The sequence below is a fragment of the Danio rerio genome, chromosome 4 (assembly GCF_049306965.1).
Source record: "Danio rerio strain Tuebingen ecotype United States chromosome 4, GRCz12tu, whole genome shotgun sequence".
NCBI classification, from domain to species: domain Eukaryota; kingdom Metazoa; phylum Chordata; class Actinopteri; order Cypriniformes; family Danionidae; genus Danio; species Danio rerio.
The window spans coordinates 47,248,998-47,261,642 of record NC_133179.1 but is presented as its reverse complement, the minus strand read 5'-3'; the positions used below and the strand labels follow the sequence as shown (position 1 = coordinate 47,261,642).

At 36.9% G+C, this 12,645-nt stretch overlaps 3 protein-coding genes and 6 non-coding genes across 9 annotated transcripts in view; 8 read left to right on the top strand and 1 right to left on the bottom strand.

Moving 5' to 3' along the window:
• LOC108183924 (uncharacterized) overlaps positions 1–12,645 on the top strand; it is a 667,181-nt gene that overhangs the window by 330,376 nt on the left and 324,160 nt on the right. The gene's annotated exons all lie outside the window — the stretch shown is intronic.
• LOC110439424 (uncharacterized) overlaps positions 1–12,645 on the bottom strand; it is a 326,082-nt gene that overhangs the window by 179,291 nt on the left and 134,146 nt on the right. The window lies entirely within an intron of this gene.
• LOC110439432 (uncharacterized) overlaps positions 1–12,645 on the top strand; it is a 215,198-nt gene that overhangs the window by 145,750 nt on the left and 56,803 nt on the right. The gene's annotated exons all lie outside the window — the stretch shown is intronic.
• On the top strand, positions 1,318–1,399 carry trnas-aga (transfer RNA serine (anticodon AGA)). Its single transcript has one exon. It is a non-coding gene; the product is annotated as a tRNA-Ser (tRNA).
• trnak-uuu (transfer RNA lysine (anticodon UUU)) lies at positions 1,859–1,931 on the top strand. Its single transcript has one exon. It is a non-coding gene; the product is annotated as a tRNA-Lys (tRNA).
• trnak-uuu (transfer RNA lysine (anticodon UUU)) lies at positions 2,556–2,628 on the top strand. The gene has a single exon. It is a non-coding gene; the product is annotated as a tRNA-Lys (tRNA).
• trnas-aga (transfer RNA serine (anticodon AGA)) lies at positions 2,747–2,828 on the top strand. The gene has a single exon. It is a non-coding gene; the product is annotated as a tRNA-Ser (tRNA).
• trnak-uuu (transfer RNA lysine (anticodon UUU)) lies at positions 3,587–3,659 on the top strand. The gene has a single exon. It is a non-coding gene; the product is annotated as a tRNA-Lys (tRNA).
• Positions 3,778–3,859, top strand: trnal-uag (transfer RNA leucine (anticodon UAG)). The gene has a single exon. It is a non-coding gene; the product is annotated as a tRNA-Ser (tRNA).

Sequence of the window (12,645 nt, the reverse complement as noted above, 5' to 3'; positions counted from 1 at the left end):
TTCTGGTGGCCAAAAAATACAAAATATAACCTTAATTTCGCTTCTTTCTTTCTCAAATTTTCTTATTTTTCTTGTGCTTTTTTCTTCCCCTTCCAAAACAGACTATTGTTCCCCAGCTTTAGCGGAGTCGGTAGAGGGTCCAGGGTACAAGTCTGTGTTCGGGCATGAGAGACTCTTTGTGGAGCCACAGCTTTTGCCGTTGAGCTATCGCTTGCTGAAAGTTTCATCTGAATGCACAACACGTGTACTAGGCATGAGGACATGGGAGAACAGGCAGTCTTGTAGTCATGGCTGCGTGGTTAAGGCGATCGACTAGAAATCGGTTGGGGTATTCTCCCGCAGGTTCAAGTCCTGCTAACTATGCCCACATCCTGTTCCGTTTTAAAATTGCAGCAGCCATCAATGTTTGCATTTCCATTGTTTCTTGGGAAAAGCGTTGTGCTGGTAGGAGGAGAAAAACAACAGTGTGTTCTCACTGAAGAGAAAGGGGCATATCATATGAAGGAACATACCACACAAGAGCCACAGCGGCAATCCTGTAGCTCGCTGTGATCGTAAAGTGCTTAGTGTTCTGCATTGTGGCCACAGCAACCCTGGTTCAAATACGTGTCATGGCATGTTTTTCAAGGTGACATTGGTGTTGCACTCTGTGTTGCCATCCATAATCTCCAGCCTCCTTTTAGTGCAGGCTGTGCTAATGGCACATCCTGAATGTTTACGTTTCCTAAAGTGTGGAAGACTCGGGATTCGATATAAGAGAAATAGGATCTTTGATGGCAGCATGCTGTGTAGATAACTACTGATCAAGTCATGCTTCTAATGCATGGAAGGAATCTTTTCCATTGTTGAGTGTCCATTCATTGCCACAACAGCAGAAAGACCTTCTGCAGTTATCATTGATCTCTTTAATGTCTCCTACATGACATGGAGTCCAAACTATTGTGTTGTACTGATGTCTACACTTACAACAACCATAAACCCAACCTCAAAGTAACCTGTCGTGTTTTAGCAACATCCACACCAACCATAAGCTTAAAACCCTATCTCACGGTAAACTTTAGTGTACTGTAAAGGTCTGCGCCGACCACAACCCAAACCTTGCCTACTTGTAAATTAGTGTTGAGGAGCCAGGATAGCTCAGTCGGTAGAGCATCAGACTTTTAATCTGAGGGTCCATGGTTCAAGTCCCTGTTCGGGTGTGTGAGGCTCATTTTGTGGAGCCACAGCTTTTGCCGTTGAGCTATCGCTTGATGAAAGTTTCATCTGGATGCACAATATGTGTACTAGGCATAAAGAAATGTCAGTACAGGCAGTCTTGTAGTCGTGGCCGAGTGGTTAAGGCGATGGACTAGAAATCCATTGGGGTCTCCCTGCGCAGGTTCGAATCCTGCCGACGACGTCCTCCTCCTTTTTAAAATTTCAGCAGTTGTCAATTGTTTGCATTTCTATTGTTTCTTGGGAAAAGCGTTGTGCTGGTAGGAGGAGAAAAACAACAGAGTCTTCTCACTGAAGAGAAAGGGGCTTATAACAGGGAGGAACATACCACACATAGGTCACAACGGCTGTTCGTATCTCGCCGTGATCGTATAGTGGTTAGTACTCTGCGTTGTGGCCGCAGCAACCCCGGTTCGAATCTGCGTCACGGCAGGTTTTACAAGGTGACATTGGTGTCGCACTCTGTGTTGCCATTCGTAATCTCGTCGTAAATTTGTCAACCTTAAAGCAACCTGTCGTGTTTTAGCAACATCCACACCAACCATAAGCTTAAAACCCCATCTCATGGTAAACTTTAGTCTACTGTAAAGATCTGCGCCGACCACAACCCAAACCTTGCCTACTTGTGAATTATTGTTGTGGAGCCTGGATAGCTCAGTCGGTAGAGCATCAGACTTTTAATCTGAGGGTCCAGGGTTTAAGTCCCTGTTCGGGCGTGTGATGCTCATTTTGTGGAGCTCAACAGCTTTTGCTTGAGCTTTTGCTGTTGAGCTATCGCTTGATCAAAGTTTCATCTGGATGCACAATATGTGTACTAGGCATAAAGAAATGTCAGTACAATCAGTCTTGTAGTCGTGGCCAAGTGGTTAAGGCGATGGACTAGAAATCCATTGGGGTCTTTTAGTGCAGGCTGTGCTAATGGCACGTCCTGAATGTTTACGTTTCCTAAAGTGTGGAAGACTAGGAATATGATATAAGAGAAATAGGATCTTTGATGCCAGCATGCTGTGTAGATAAGCACTGATCAAGTCACGCTTCTAAGGCATGGAAGGAATCTTTTCAATTGTTGAGTGTCCATTCATTTCCACAACAGCAGTAAGACATTCTGCAGTTATCATTGATCTATTTAATGTCTCCTACATGACATGAAGTCCAAACTATTGTGTTGTACTGATGTCTACACCTACAACAACCCAACCTCAAAGTAACCTGTCGTGTTTTAGCAACATCCACACCAACCATAAGCTTAAAACCCCATCTCACGGTAAACTTTAGTGTACTGTAAAGGTCTGCGCCGACCACAACCCAAACCTTGCCTACTTGTGAATGACTGTTGTGGAGCCTGGATAGCTCGGTCGGTAGAGCATCAGACTTTTAATCTGAGGGTCCAGGGTTCAAGCCCCTGTTCGGGCGTGTGACGCTCATTTTGTGGAGCCACAGCTTTTGCTGTTGAGCTATCGCTTGATCAAAGTTTCATCTGGATGCACAATATGTGTACTAGGCATAAAGAAATGGCAGTACAGTCAGTCTTGTAGTCGTGGCCGAGTGGCTAAGGCGAAGGACTAGAAATCCATTGGGGTCTCCCCGCGCAGGTTCGAATCCTGCCGACTACGTCCTCCCCCTTTTTAAAATTGCAGCAGTCGTCAATTGTTTGCATTTCCATTGTTTCTTGGGAAAAGCGTTGTGCTGGTAGGAGGAGAAAAACAACAGAGTGTTCTCACTGAAGAGAATGGGGCTTATCACAGGGAGGAACATACCACACATAGGCCACAACGGCTGTTTCATAGCTCGCCGTGATCGTATAGTGATTAGTACTCTGCGTTGTGGCCGCAGCAACCCTGGTTCGAATCTGGGTCACGGGAGGTTTTTCAAGGTGACATTGGTGGCGCACTCTGTGTTGCCATCCGTTATCTCCAGCCTTCTTTTAGTGCAGGCTGTGCTAATGGCACGTCCTGAATGTTTACGTTTTCTAAAGTGTGGAAGACTAGGGATATGATATAAGAGAAATAGGATCTTTGATGCCAGCATGCTGTGTAGATAAGTACTGATCAAGTCACGCTTCTAAGGCATGGAAGGAATCTTTTCAATTGTTGAGTGTCCATTCATTGCCACAACAGCAGAAAGACATTCTGCAGTTATCATTGATCTATTTAATGTCTCCTACATGACATGAAGTCCAAACTATTGTGTTGTACTGATGTCTACACCTACAAAAACCATAAACCCAACCTCAAAGTAACCTGTCGTGTTTTAGCAACATCCACACCAACCATAAGCTTAAAACCCCATCTCACGGTAAACTTTAGTGTACTGTAAAGGTCTGCGCCGACCACAACCCAAACCTTGCCTACTTGTGAATGACTGTTGTGGAGCCCGGATAGCTCAGTCGGTAGAGCATCAGACTTTTAATCTGAGGGTCCAGGGTTCAAGTCCCTGTTCGGGCGTATGACGCTCACTTTGTGGAGCCACAGCTTTTGCAGTTGAGCTATCGCTTGATGAAAGTTTCATCTGGATGCACAATATGTGTACTAAGCATAAAGAAATTGCAAAACAGTGAGTCTTGTAGTCGTGGCCGAGTGGTTAAGGCGACGGACTAGAAATCCATTGGGGTCTCCCCGCGCAGGTTCGAATCTTGCCGACTACGTCCTGCGCCTTTTTAAAATTGCAGCAGTCGTCAATTGTTTGCATTTCCATTGTTTCTTGGGAAAAGCGTTGTGCTGGTAGGAGGCGAAAAACAACAGAGTGTTCTCACTGAAGAGAAAGGGGCTTATCACAGGGAGGAACATACCACACAAGGGTCACAACGGCTGTCTCGTAGCTTGCCGTGATCGTATAGTGGTTAGAACTTTGCGTTGTGGCCGCAGCATCCCCGGGTTGAACGGGGTCATGTCGTGAATTCGACTTCTCATCAATTAGAAATTATCAGACCGGAGGTTTTGAATATCAGAAAATAGACTTTATTCTCCATAATAAAGCCGAGAAAGAGCAGAGCAGACCCCAGAGCATTCTGAAGTCTCTCCTGGACACCTTCTAAAGTATCTGTGTTCTCCATAATCTTTATACAGGTAATTATGACACACCCCTTTGTGTCTCTTTTTAACTCTTGACCACTTTTGAATAGGTTTTCTAGTCTAAGGGGTCCTGCTATTCTTGGCTCTCAGCCCACCAGCTCATGTCAACAGAGATGTTACAGGTCTATGTCAGCAAAGTATAGATACAACTTATGCAAAGGAACTAAGGGTTTACATACATTGTTATGATAGGATAATAACTTGATAATATGTTACTCATTCTAACTTCTGCCACATATAGCTTCATACAAGTATTTAACATATATAATCAGTGCTTTTCATATTCAGTTATTCTACACAATCAGCCATTCAGTAATAGCCTTCTCCTAGTGTTGCTTCTGTGCAGGCATACTCATATTACACAGTATTTTTAACATATGCTGGCATGTTTGCTGCAAACACTACATACATTTTGAGAAGAGAAAATTAACTGCTTTACACTTAGAAAATACTACACACTGAGAGAATAGAAATCTTCTTCAATCCCTCCTCTTAAGACTTTAGTCTTAATATTATTGTCTTTTAACCCAAAGTGCAATTTCATAATCCAGTTCTCTTAATTACCTCTATCTAGTGACTGATATAAGCCACATAGCTGTTATCAATTGACTAGATTATGCCACTGTACTTTGACAGAAGTCCAGCCAAACATCTCCCCTCTCTTTTGATTTGAAGGAAGTAAAAGACTGTACTCTGTTTTTTTCTCTTAACACATCAAAGACAACAATGTTTTAAGCATAAGTATTCAGTTGGTTCAGTCCTAGCTGCTGGTTTTCACACTCATCTAGAATATACTGAAGTGATATTATATATAGGTACCATAAAAGCAATATGCAAACAAATTCAATATGCAAACATAAAAAGCATCAAATGTTGATCTTGATCTTTGGTCATCCTTGTTTCTCTTCTTCTAAGCTACCAGCATCTTCACTTGACTTTAATAGATCTTAATGGAGATGTGTGGTTAAGAGTCTGAGTTTTGAAATCTGCAGTTGTGCATTCATCATCCCTTGACTTGTGGCACTGCTGTATGTGGTATTCAGGCATATTATCAGAATCACTCTTTACTTTGTTCTGATAAACTTCTCCTTCCACAAGTTGAACTTCGTAGTTTAGAGCTTTAGAATATTCAGGCTCCTCTGTTTCCGGTCAGCTTTCCCTTGCTGGAGTTGTTTCCTTTCGCTCCTTTGAGGCATTGGTACCCCATTAATGGCATCCACTTTGGCAGCTGTTGGATTTGCCCTCATCCAGATATGGTCCTTTTCTCCTGAGCTCTCCAGAGCATCCTCAGATAGACTCGATCAGCTGGACCAATTGGACCTTGTATCACTGCTCTCTCACATGGCTCCTTTCTGGTTTCCTGCACAGATATCGCTTTGCACATGGCAATTAATTGTTTCTTCATAAAAGTCCCTACTGCATTAGACATCTTTGCAAACCATTCCAAGAGGTTATGTGCAAGGTTATAGGTGAGATTATATGCAAGGTTTTATGCAAAGTTTCATGTGGTTTCTTGCAAGGGTCGACCCAATAGTAGTTCATGCAATGCGGTGTTAGATGCCTGTTTCTGTCAGTTTCCATGCCATCATTCACCAATGCACTTGTTAGCAAATTAATCGCATTAAGTTTATTATTTTCATCAAGCTTTGGCCTTGATGGATCATCTTCATCTCTTTCAGCCATTTCTGGTAATTGAGCATAATACAATTACTCTCTCTTTTGCTTTATTCACAATTTTTCATACTCCTTTAGATGTTTTTATTCATTGATTACTTATTAACTTTGATTTTAATTACTTTATGAATGCAAACCTTTTATGAACTTATTTCTGCTGGTGTTTCAAATCCTTGGAAGTACTTCTTTCGTCACAAATGAATAACTGTTCCTGCTTCATAATTTGCTTCTAGTACCATCTCCAATCATCTACTCATCATAGTTTCTCAACTGTGCTTGTTTACAGAATAATTCTCTATCCAGTCAATCACCAAAAACAGTCATCATATCTCACTGTTTGGAGCAATGGGCTCCACTCAAGTCTTTTAATTGAACTAGATCTTTGTGAAGTTGCAGATAATTCAATCACCCACATATTGTGACAGTGTCCATCCTAAGATCTTCTCCCTAATTTTAACCCTTATGCATTCTGGTGTATACAGTATTTGCTAGTCATCAGCCTACACAAGAACAAACAAGTTTCTACCCTCCTCTGGTAGTTACCTAAAATAAACTCAATAGAAACTAAGCGCTTAATATATTTACCCTCCAAAAGAACATATCTCCACATACAATATGAACTTCAGCTGGAAAATCTTCTCCTATTGATTGCTCTTAAATCATATTATCAACATTAAGCCTCTTTTATCTGTCTTGATTAACCATTTATTTTAATTATCAAATTAACTTCAATTAAACATTATTAGTTACTTATAATTTATTACTCCTTTAAATTTAAATAGAAATGTCTAGGACAGATTGTATATTACAGTAAATGTTTCTATTAATGCTCCTATTTTTACACTTTTTGATAGAGTTTTATACCTATTTCAGCATCTAGTGTTTTTTTTCTGGGCAGATCTACATCTGATTTAATTTTAACCCTGACTATGCTGGCTGATTTTATCTGCATCTCAGTCCTGTAATGACAATCATTTAGTAGGAATTTGTCACTTCTTTCTTTTACTAATCGATTTTCTGAGCTATATATTAATTCCTTTTTGTCTTTGAGTTATTTTCTTTTGGCTCATAATTATTTCCTGAGGCATTCCCCTCAAATTAGTTGTTCATACAATTTTGATGCATTTTTTTTAATCATCTGACTAAAACTTACTGTATGTATTGTAAATTTCTATTTGCTCTGTTTTAACTATTATTCCTTGTTAATTCCTTATATTGTTTTCTTAAACACTTTTCTCTTTCAATTTTTCTTACAGCAATTTAGAACTGTTACTTTCTGACCTTATGTCCTATGAATTTTATTTCAACTTGTTATTTCAATCTTCTTTTTAACTATAAATAATTTTTCTAGATTTGAATCTCTTTCCAGTTTTCAATATCCAATCTTGATTTAGGCCATTCACAATAAGATTATGCTAAGATATTTCTTTTACTTAATTTTAACTTAAATACTTAATTCCATTCTTATTTATTCTCCTATTTATTTATAGCCTTATCAAAAGCTTTTTTCTTTTTCTTTAGTTAGTCTGCTGCATTGTAATTTATCATTCTATGTTTTAGGACTTTTTATGATTAAACCTATTAAAACTTAAACCTAAATTATTTAACATTCATCATAATATATCATTCAATATTTAAAGTTTCACCATGAAATGACCTTATAACACTTTTTCTTACTTAAAAATTTGCATGATAATAATTTCTCTCAAATTGACAGGAGTCTGATTTGATACAAGAATGGGTAGCTACACTTTTGTTCTTAATTTTCCTTCTGTACGGCTTGAACTTAATTTGGACTACACTGTAAAAAGTGCTACACTCACAAAGTTGGTTCTATCTACTTTAAATAATTGCAATCTAGTTAATTTTGTTTTATACCAAAAAAAATAAAATTTGCTTCCTCTTTTCTTAAAATATATCAGTTTTTATATAACTGTATATTTTGAATAAAACTAATGCAATTTATTTGAGTAGATTTTTTTACGTGGTTATTGTGTAGAATAAATGTTATAAAAGTGAGTTGACACAGACAATTTATTAGAGCAGCTGTCGATGTGGGCAGGTGTTCATAAAACGTGATTTTAATAGTTTGGCGTGACTCCTTTTTCATTGCCCGGGATTTAGCAGGCAGACGCAGCTTCTGCAATGGTCGACATTAACTGCTCCCAGCAGCGGATCTGATTAACACGGTAAGTTGCAAATTTAGCCGAATGATAATTGTAAAGTCATGCAAAACTGCTGTCTTCGCTAGGCAGGTGAGGTTTTAGCTTTGTAAATTGTACTGTAGCCTCAGGTATGTTAACAGTTAGACTGCTCTCACATGTAAAGCTAAGTTTGCTAACGCTAACCAACGCTGGTTTATGCTAACGATTAAAAGTGATATTATTGAGAAAAATAGTGAAATGAATTTTTAAAACACTTAGTAGGTATAACTAACGTTGCAGAACCGATTAACAAGGTCACTGGTGGGCGGTCGGGGTGTGGGGGTTCAGTTTGTTAGCGCTAACTTAGCTAAAGTTAGCTCACCTAAGTTATAGCAGCACATTAAGGATGGCTATTAAATGCAGAAACGTATGCAACAGTTAAGTAGTTTGTGTTTAACGTAAGAGAAAGTATAACTTAAAGTTTGTGTTTTAGAGATTTAGTCCATAAGTTTTTTAATGCTGCATAGTGAATAAATTACAGATTTACAATTTATTTTAACTTAAATTACATTTACTACTGATGTTTACAGAACCATTTAAATTGTATGCACCTCATTCTAAAATGCATTTTCTTGGTCTTTAGATACCAAAGTGATTTTGTTACCTGTGGATCTTCAAACTTCACATCCAGGTAAGAAAAACGTTAGATACAATTACAGCTATAATTATTTGCAGGTAAGTAAAACATTGGTAAAATTGCAAACAATAGTGGGCTCCATAGAATTAACTTACATTTGATATCTGAAGATTTTTTTATGTGTGCAACAGTAAAAACAGTATAAAAATATCCTAATGCAGTTTCTTATTATCTGTCAGTCTTTCAATAAAGCTAACTGATAACACTGAATCACTGAACTGTCATTTGCCAGTCACATTAAATTTGAAGAAAAAGTCAATTAAATGTAGCTTTTGCAAAAATTTAATGTAAACCTTAATGTAATGTGTAAAATTGCAATGTATTTATTTATTTATTTAATAAAATTTGTATTATGACGTGCAAAGTTTGGTGCAAAATGAAGATGACAATTAAATTATAGAATTTGTATTCTATAATTTTCATATAGCCATTTTCAAACAGTTTTAATATATAAATTAAATAAACATTCTTATGCTTTATAAGTTGCCAAAATAAACAAAAAATGTAATGCCTAAACTTTAACAATTCTTTGATTGACAGGAAACCACAATGACATGCACTGTTACACTGAGTAAAATCAAAGTTTTCTTTAAAATTTGATAACTAAAAACACCTGGAATAATGTAATTACACAACAATGTAGTTACAAGTGTAACTTCACTTGTAGTTATTTTCTATTTAGTATTTAGCTATTTAATGTTGTTTGGTAGCAACCACCTGAACTCCTGTTTCTTTTTGTCTCTACCAATAGAGTTGTGAGGAATCAGAGGTGCATGCGGCTGCCCACGGAAAAAATTTGCCATCAGCCCAACACAGTTTGGATTATCATAGGACTGTCAGAGGTTTGCCAAACCTGTCAAATACATGATGGCTCCTGTTTGGACCTACCGATTTCCTCGACTTCAAGTATCCATCAAAACTGTATACATTTGAGATATATTAGAGACTCTTTGTGGGACTGGACATTATGCATCCTAAATCTTCATCAAAATATGCAAATCTCCTCACTGAGTTGCCTTGGATGATTTCTCAATAGGATCTGGTATTATTAATGTTTTTATTTATGTATTGTGTACGTGTAGCCACATTAATGGCCTATTTTGTAGTCACTATTAAAAGGAACATCGATTGATATTGAATACATGTTATGGTCTTTAATCCATCTTCCCATTCTTATTTAATTGTTATTGACAGGAAAGTCTGTTTATCTGTTTTTACTAGTGTATATTGTGCTTACAATATAGAAACGAAGATTTATTTTCTGAGGTTACAGCCAGAAGTCAATTAAATTAGTTTTAAATGACATATGCATGGTTAATTTTATTTAGATCATTAAGTTCATAATACTTAATTAAAATGAGTACAGTCAACATATAGCAATGTATAAGTAAGTTAAGTTTAACAGAAAAAGTAAGTTTATCTGATTTGAGTAATTTTAGAAATATTAGTTGGCTCAACTTAATTTTATTGCATTTGTTTTAAGCAATGTTTTAGTGTTTAAAATACTTAAAAAAGGCTGGAAGTTGAATCAACCTAAAACGTCCGATGCAGCCATTTGCCTCACTTTTTATAAGTTAGATCTAAGTAACATTTTTTACAGTGTATAGGAGCTACTTTGAGGAGGACTGTCAGACTATCCCCCCTCGCAACCTGAGACAACCAGCTCACAGATTGGTGCTTCTGTGGTGTCCTGACATTCCTTCATATCAGGGCACAGTTTTTCCCCCTCTCTCTTTGGGCTGGCTTCTTTCTTTGACTCAGCTGATGTAAAGTTCTGGTGGAGCGTTTTTTCTCTTTGATCCGTTCATCAGTTTCTTGTTAGTGTCTCTTTTGAATGTCTCTGAACACATGTAGCTTTTTCAGTCCTCAGTAAATCCTGGGCATAAAGTTCATGTCACAAGTGTCCACAGCCATTTTGCTGTTTGGGTTATTCAAACACCTTTCCATTTGTCAGTGCACTCAGAGATGTCTGGTAGGTAGAGACTACAGTCCCCCAAAGTTCATCCCTATGTCCTCTTAATTAAGATATATATAGAATTTAGCTCATGACTCTTTTTTTCCCCCATTTTTTCCTTCATCAAATAAAGACTCCTTTTATCCATTTTTTAAATTAATTCATTTATTTATCTATTTTTGTTTGCTGTTTAACAACTTATTTGTTCTAATTCTCAACCATTTTTATCATATGTAAATATGCTTAATTTTCTATTTGTTAAATGTTCTTATAATTAATTTCTTTAGCTTCAGATTGTGCTTCACTTATTTTTCCTAATCTTATTCTAGTGTTTCCTCACTAGTTACATTACATCTTACATTATTTTAATTTCTCTAACATTTCCATACTCGTTTTAATTCAACAGTACTATATGGTGGCCTAATGTCTAATATACCTGTTCAAAATCCTTACTGCAATAGCTTCAAGTTCATAGTACTATTTTAACTCTACATGTTTGTTTACTTTAAGCATTTTTCCTATCTAAAATGCAATTTTTAATTCTCAATTACCTTTTAAGTACATAAAATATTAACTATATAATTTTTGAACTCACTCTATGATGTTCTTTAATGTCTCCTCAGTGTCTATGCTTTACATCTGAATCACTGCTTTTACAAATAGCTGTTGGCTCAGATGACAGCCTGTAGCTGACTTTTAAGACAGATGACAACAGTCAACTTACGCCACAACAATTTTTTATTGCACTTAAACATAATTTTATCTTTTAAAGCCAAATCTTGTTTTCTTCTAAATGTTACTGTTTTTTGTAATTTTTATCTTATATTACTTTATAATATTTCTATTTGTTTAATACCTTATAATATATCTTGACTCTTTAGCTTCTATCTGTCCTGTGAAACTTTTGTTCTTAAAATAGACAGATTCTTACCACTCCTGAAGCAGACCTTCTTCCAGACTGTCGACATGTCAGGAATTTCAGTCACCTCTCTGCCTATTTCATACTTAAAACACTTCAAACACACAGAGATTATTCAGAAAAATGTTTAACTAGTATATTGTTCTTTTCAGTCTGTGTCTTTCAAATGCAATATGATAACAATTAATTTTATGAGGCTTAAACCTCCTCTGTATCACAATCTCTTCCCTAAACTGCATCACTCTCTATCTTATTGTTCTTAAATCACACAACATATGCAGTCCTTCTTTTATATTATAATATAAAATGATAATTCTTTTAAACTCACTCTTATTGCAAACATACTTCTAAACACAATCATACTTCTCACTCATTCTAACCTATCTCTTACACTGTGTAACCTGAACCTCACCTCTATTCTAGTCTCTCTAGATCAAAGGTGATAGCTTCTAAGCACCCTAGCAACACAGACAAATACACAAATACTTACAATTACATAAATACACCTCACTCCTCTTGAGTGACCTGTCCGAGCAGCCTCTAACCTTAGAGCTGTAACCACAGAATTCTCCACTACACTCCTCTTGAGTGACCTGTTACTTCTGCTCCCGTCTTTACTGTTCTTCAGCAAAAATAGCATTTCACAGGGTTTTTGCCTTTTTTCCCCCAGCCTCCTGAATAATAATATTTATTATTATTAAAACAGAACGGGTACTCTGAGGTCTTTGCGCGCTTCTCTCTACTTTATTAATCTGCTTTAATCTCTTACCTGTCACCACACTTTAAGAACTTCCTCTTAAAACTTAAAAATTCTCTATGCATATTCTTCATTATTAAAAATTTCCCAAACATGAGTAACAGTTACTAGTTAACGTTTATCCTATCCGTCAAGGCCCTCTTAGGAAAACACAGATCATTAAGCATGCAAATTGTTATTTTCTTCTGATATTCAAAACCCCATTGTTTCCTTT